Source organism: Cetorhinus maximus, chromosome 17, assembly GCF_964194155.1.
Source record: "Cetorhinus maximus chromosome 17, sCetMax3.hap1.1, whole genome shotgun sequence".
NCBI lineage: Eukaryota > Metazoa > Chordata > Chondrichthyes > Lamniformes > Cetorhinidae > Cetorhinus > Cetorhinus maximus.
Genome location: NC_135895.1, coordinates 56,783,254 through 56,789,971, shown reverse-complemented (window position 1 = coordinate 56,789,971; position 6,718 = coordinate 56,783,254).

Below are 6,718 nucleotides of genomic sequence, written 5' to 3'. Positions count from 1 at the left end.
TGGTTTGAAGACTGGGACAACCAATGAACATTGTCCTCGCTACAGAGTTATAGCCTTGGATAGGCGTGTTCTCCAGACTGTAACCTCGTCACTCTGATCGATCAGATAAAAAGCAGAGGGTATTTTGGAGGAAGAGGAATGAATCAACTTGACATAAATAAATTCGAATTACAACAGGGACTGCACTTCAACGGTTGTAAAGGAGCATTGGAACCTTCCGAGGTCGTGAAAGGCGCTATGTAAATGCAAGTTGTCCTTTTCAATTAATTGTCAGAGAGATTAAGCATTAAACCAAGCAAGCAGAAGCAGTGATATAAACAGCTGGCAGTGCTCCGTAATGATGTTAGCTGTATCCACACTCCAGCAGCCCAATGTTTTAACGCCCGCACCTTTTCGCATCTCTCTTTCAGCGGAGACAGTAATTTATGCCGTTGACGCTACCACCTGACGCATAAATAAGCTATGATTCTGAAGACTGTGGCGCCGCAGTGAACATTACAATAAATGGTTTAAGAGCTAAAAGAGTTCATGAAAAAAAAAATCAACGTGCAGAACATCACTTGACCAGTGTTACAATAAATATATAGCTGAGGTAAAGGTGCCAGAGCATGCCAAGATCAGCGAGAGAATGCACTTCATTATTTGCTTACTTAAGATACAAAAATCGATAATCCACTTTTAAAGCTGCAGATATTGAAATCGATGTGTCCAGCAGAATATATAGGAGCGACATTAGGTTTCAGTGTACGGTCCAGCTCTTAACCACCTTTAAAGAACCCTGGTAACAAATTGTCACGGGTCTATAGGAATTATTGCAGAGTTCGTAATGGTCGAAGGAGGAAGTGTATCTGTCTTATGCCATTACATGCCGTTTATTGAGTATCAGCCAATTTGCAGCTCAGAAAGGGTTCAGTTCATTCCCAACATCTACTCGTTCTGCCTGATATGTAAGAGCACAGTTTCTCACCAATTTTCCATCGTTCTGGAAGATCCTAGAATCTAGAAATTTAAGAGCATATGATCCTATGCTGCATATTTTCTAGAGCAATTCAAAACTAATCTCACTGTTTCGCTTTCTCCCTTGGCCCTGCATTGACCTCTGTTTCAAATCTCTGCATCTTGATTCCCTACATGTGCTCAACTACCCCATGGTAAAACATTCCATCTTCCAACAATTCCCTGCATAAAGAAATTTCTCCTCACTGACTTAAGTGACAGTTATAAATTAGTGGCCCTCCTCACTAACTCCCCAATTAGAGGAAATGGTCTCTTACACATTCATCTTCTCAAAACCATTAATTTTTAAACAAATGTTAGAAGATGTACAATGTACAGTTCTGGGCGCCACACTATAGGAAGGATGTGAACACGTTGGAGAGAGTGCAGGAGAGGTTTACAAGAATAGTTCCAGGGATGAGAAACTTCAGCTATGAGGATAGATTGGAGAGGTTGGGACTGTGCTCCTTGGAGAGAAGAAGGCTAAGAGGAGTTTTGATAGAGATGTTCAAAATCATGAGGGTGCTGGACAGTAGATAGGGAGAAGCTTTTCCCACACGTAAACGAATCAAGAACGTGAGGGCACAGATTTAAAGTGATTTGCAAAAGAAGCAAATGTGATGTGAGAAAAAACGTTTTCACACGAGTGGTTCGGGTCTGGAATGCACTACCTGGATGTGTGGTGGAGGCAGGTTCAATCAAGGCATTCAAGAGGACATTAGATGATTATTTGAATAGAAACAATGTGCAGGGGTATGGGGAAAAGGCAGGGCAATGGCACTAGAACATAATGCTCATTTGGAGAGCTGGTGCAGACACAATGGGCCAAATGGCCTCTTTCTGCGCCATTAAGATTCTGTGAAGATCTCCTTTCTAAAATTTTCTGTCCCAGTAAGTACAAACACTCACTCAAATGTCTCCCCACAACTGTGATTTCCCATCCCTGGCATCATCCTGGGAAATCTATGTAGCACACTTTCTGTAGCTTCAATACCTTTTGATAATGGAACTCGTAAAAGTGCACGCAATACCTTAATTAAGACTTATTCATTGCTTTGTACCAATTAATGACTTTTATTGTTCTTACATTTAGTATTTTTATTTATAACCCAAAATCACTATTGAATATTTCTGTACCTTTATCTAACTGTACTTATATTTTCAAGAATTGGTGTATTTGCATCTCTCCAGTCCATTATGCCCTTCAACCTTTCCATTTTTCTTATACTCTGATGTACATGACATATACTGTCTAGTATTCTCTCTATACTGCCAGTAGCCTCTTCAAATAGACCAAAATAGTAAAACATGGCTTGCCTTTGACAACCACATATTAGTTGGCCTTGATTATTTCATGTGTTTCAGAATGCTTACTCATTTGATCTTGAATTATAAAATTCAGAAGTTCATCACAACTAATATTGGAATCACTCAACTAGTTTAATATTAAGAGTTAAAGATAAGATTGCTAGACAGAGGCATTGCAAAGTTCAGCAAGATGAAAAGGGGATCTGGCTATAATTAACTGGGCAGAAAAAGATAGATCAGCAGTGAGAAACTTTCACATATAAGATGGATAGAGTGAAATATAAATCCCTTTCTACTAGAAAAAAGGTAAGGGGTACATCAAATAAATAGATACATCTGAAGTGAAAATTAAAGGGGAAGCGTATGATAAAGTTAGGATAACAATACTATAATCACGATGAATAGAAATAGCAGGAAGGTGCAAAGGGTGATTATAAGGGATAATGAAAATATAGGAGACAATATGATAGAAAATAGTAAGAATATCGATAAATATATAAAAAGTAAAAGATTAGTTAAAGGGAGGGTAATACCATTCGGGAATGATGGAGGCATTCCAATTGTGGAGGATGAAGGTATGATGGAGATAAACATTTTTCATAATAACAATGAAAGTGAGAATGCAGGTGTACTAGAGAAGGATTAGCATGGAACAATTGTTTGAAAAATCTCTGAAAATGAAGAAAAGAAAAACTCAAGATGAATAAATAGAGTTTCCCTGATGATATGTACCTTAGGCTGTTGAAAGAAGTCATAGAGGAGATTGCAAAAGCTCTGGCCATAATTGTTCAATCTTCCCTGATATGCAAATTGTGCCAAAGGACTGGAGAGAAGATCCCAATGCCTCAGGAATCTGATGCCATCCCTCCTACATCAATTCTCCAGACAGGTGTTCAATCGATGAATCATCCTATTCCTATGCTCACTAACATGTGGCACTGGAAGGAATCCTGAGATTACTACTTTTGAGGTCCTGCCTTTTAATTTCCTTCCTAACTGCCTAAAATCTGCTTTCGGACCTCATCCCTCTTCCTACCTATGTCATTGGTACCTCTGACTGTTCATCCTCCCATAGAAGGATGTCCTGCAACTGTTCCGTAACGTCCTAGACCCTGGCACCGTGGAGGCAACACATCATCCTGGAGTCACATTTACAGCCACAGAAACACCTGTCTGATCCCCTAACTAACAAATCCCTATCACTATTGCTCTTCTACTCTTCTTCCTCCCTTCCTGTGCAGCTGAGTCACCTGTGATCCCAAGGACTTGGCTCTGGCTGCACTCCCCTGAGGAACCATCTCCCTCACCAGTATCCAAAATGGAAAATTGATTAGCAAGCAAGATAGACTCAGGGGACTCCTGCACTACCTGCCTGGTTCTCTTAGACTACCTTCCCTCTCTGCCCGCACACACTTATAACCTGCAGTGTGACCATCTCTCCAATCATACTATCCACGTAACTCTCTTCATTGTGGATGCACCACAATGACTCTATCCACCTCTTGAGCTCCGGGTTTTAGAACACAAGCTTCTGCAGCTAGTAATGCTTCCTGCGGATGTGTTCGTCTAGGCGACGTGGTGCATCCATGACTTCCCACATACCACAGGATGTACATTCCACTCAGCCGAGCTGACCTGCCATACCATAACTTTAAAAACAATTTGTTACAATTAGAATAAGTAGAACAACTTACCAGTTACTCACCAACCAGCTTCTTCCCCTGTACGGAAGTAGGAGCCAACTACTGGAGACTGAAAAATGTAGAAAAAGAAAGGAGCACCTCCCTCATCAAACTCCCAGCTTGACTGTGCACTCAAATTGGCACTCAGCACAGACCAAGCAGCACTGAGGACCCCCAGTTTTTATACTTTCTGAAAGACAACTGATTCAAGCTTCTAAAAATCAGTTTCAGCTAGCTACCTAATTAACTAGCTGCAGCTGCTCTCAGAGAGCTTGAATGCCCCTGTTTAATGCTGGAATAAAGTTAACTTCTCTTAACTTAAGGAGTAATTTTTAGTTAATTGCTAAATTAAAGAAAAATAACTAGACTTTAGACAGAAATTACCTCTTAAAACTGCCTCACTTGCCAGCTCTCAGGATTGTTCTGGTAAAGATCCAGTACTAAAAGCACAGGTGAATGGCCTTCTCTACATGCTGTAAACCTGAATGCTTTATTTAGACTGTTGCAGATAACACAGCTTAAATAAAATAAATAGTAAAGGGAATGCATCTCTTGTCAGTTACAAGTTTTAAGGATATCATTCTGTTGGAAATTTGTGGAAATTGAACAGTTGCAGAAGTTGTAGGTGAATTAGACCCAGTTTGAGTGCATTTGGAATCATTTTGCTCCCTATGATGCTGTAATGTGAAGCAATATCTCACATTACTTCATCACAATTCAGCAAGATGTACTTTGCCTGCCCAGAATTTATGGCTAAATGTTCAGCTGATGGATTAAAATACTAATAAGTATCTAAGTGAGTGCTTCTTAAAAAGCATTTTATAAGATTTGAAGTAGATATCATGGGGTGCTGGCACTTCATTGAGCCGAAGAGGCTTTGGTTAAATCAGATCAATTAGATCAAAACATTTTGCCAAGCATTAGGTGGCTTTCACTGTGTAAAGATTGATCACTGTAAAAAAAACAATTAGAAAGATTGGTACAACTAAGACATACTGTAATGGAAAAATATACCTAAAGTCAGTGTGCAGCAGCACCCACACCAATTCAATGTTTTCAGTAAGAATTCCATGCTACTCTGCTGATCCTCATTCCCTTGTCACCCCTGTGAAATGTAGCTTCCCTTGGTATGGCGGGTGAGGATGCTTTTCTTTAACAGCCTCAAGTTTTCAGATCTCACGTGTTGTTGTCAGTAGAAAAGATAGTTGTCCTGTGAAACCATTTTTATGATTTCCCAAATCATAATTGAAACAAAGGTTTTGTCACATAGAGAGAAATTTAACAGCTTCCAAGGAGAGAGGGGAAATGCAGGGCCTGTGAAACATTTTGTTTTGCTCACAGAAATGTCCTAGTTAGCTTTGCTGAAATGAGTGAGAATCTGCTGCATTTTCTGGGGCTGTTTTAACCTCCGAGCTACCATCTTATTTTTGCCATCATGTATTCTGGGAGGGGGAGATGATGGCAATGCCATAGTGATATTGTCGCTGGACTAGTAACCCAGAGACCCAGGGTAATGCTTTGGGGGACCCGAGTTTGAATTCAATAAAAATCTGAAATTAAAAGTGATGACCATGAAACTATTGTTGATTGTCATAAAGACCCATCTGTCTTTTAGGGAAGGAAATCTGCCGTCCTTACCTGGTCTGCCTACATGTGACTCCAGATCCACAGCAATGTGGTTGACTCTTAACTGCCCTCTGAAATGGCCTAGCAAGCCACTCAGTTGTATCAAACTGCCACAAAGTCATAAAAAAGGAATGAAACTGGATGGACCACCTGACATCAACCCAGGCACCAGAAAAGACAACGGCAAACTCAGCCCTCTGGACCCTGCAAAGTCCTCCTTACTAACATCTGGGGGCTAGTGCCAAAATTGGGAGAGCTGTCTCACAGACTGGTCAAGCAACAGCCTGACATAGTCATCCTCACAGAATCATACCTTACAGATAATGTCCCGGACACCACCATCACCATCCCTGGGTATGCCCTGTCCCACTGGCAGGACAGATCCAGCAGAGGTGGCGGCACAGTGGTATATATTAGGGAGGGAGTTGCCCTGGGAATCCTCAATATTGACTCCAGACCCCAGGAAGTCTCATGGCATCAGGTCAAACATGGACAAGGAAATCTCCTGCTGATTACCACATACTGCCCTCCCTCAGCTGATGAATCAGTGCTCCTCCATGTTGAACATCACTTGAAGGAAGCACTGAGGGCAGCAAGGGCGCAGAATGAACTCTGTGTGGGGGACTTCAACGTCCGTCACCAAAAGTGGCTCGGTAGCACCACTACTGACTGAGCTGGCCGAGTCCTAAAGGGCATAGCTGCTAGACTGGGTCTGCAGCAGGTGGTGAGGGAAGCAACAGGAGGGAAAAACATACTTGACCCTATCCTCACCAACCTGCCTGCCGCAGATGCATCTGTCCATGACAGTATCGGGAGGAATGACCACCGCACAGTCCTTGTGGAGACGTTGACGTTCACATTGAGAATACCCTCCATCGTGTAGAGTGGCACTACCACCGTGCTAAATAGGATAGACTGCAAACATATATAGCAACTCAAGACTGGGCATCCATGAGGCACTGTGGGGCCATTAGTAGCAGCAGAATTGCACTCGAACACAATCTGTAACCTCATGGCCAATCATATCTCCCACTCTACCATTACCATCAAGCCAGTAGATCAACTCTGGTTCACTGAAGAGTGCAGGAGGGCATGCCTGGAGCAAC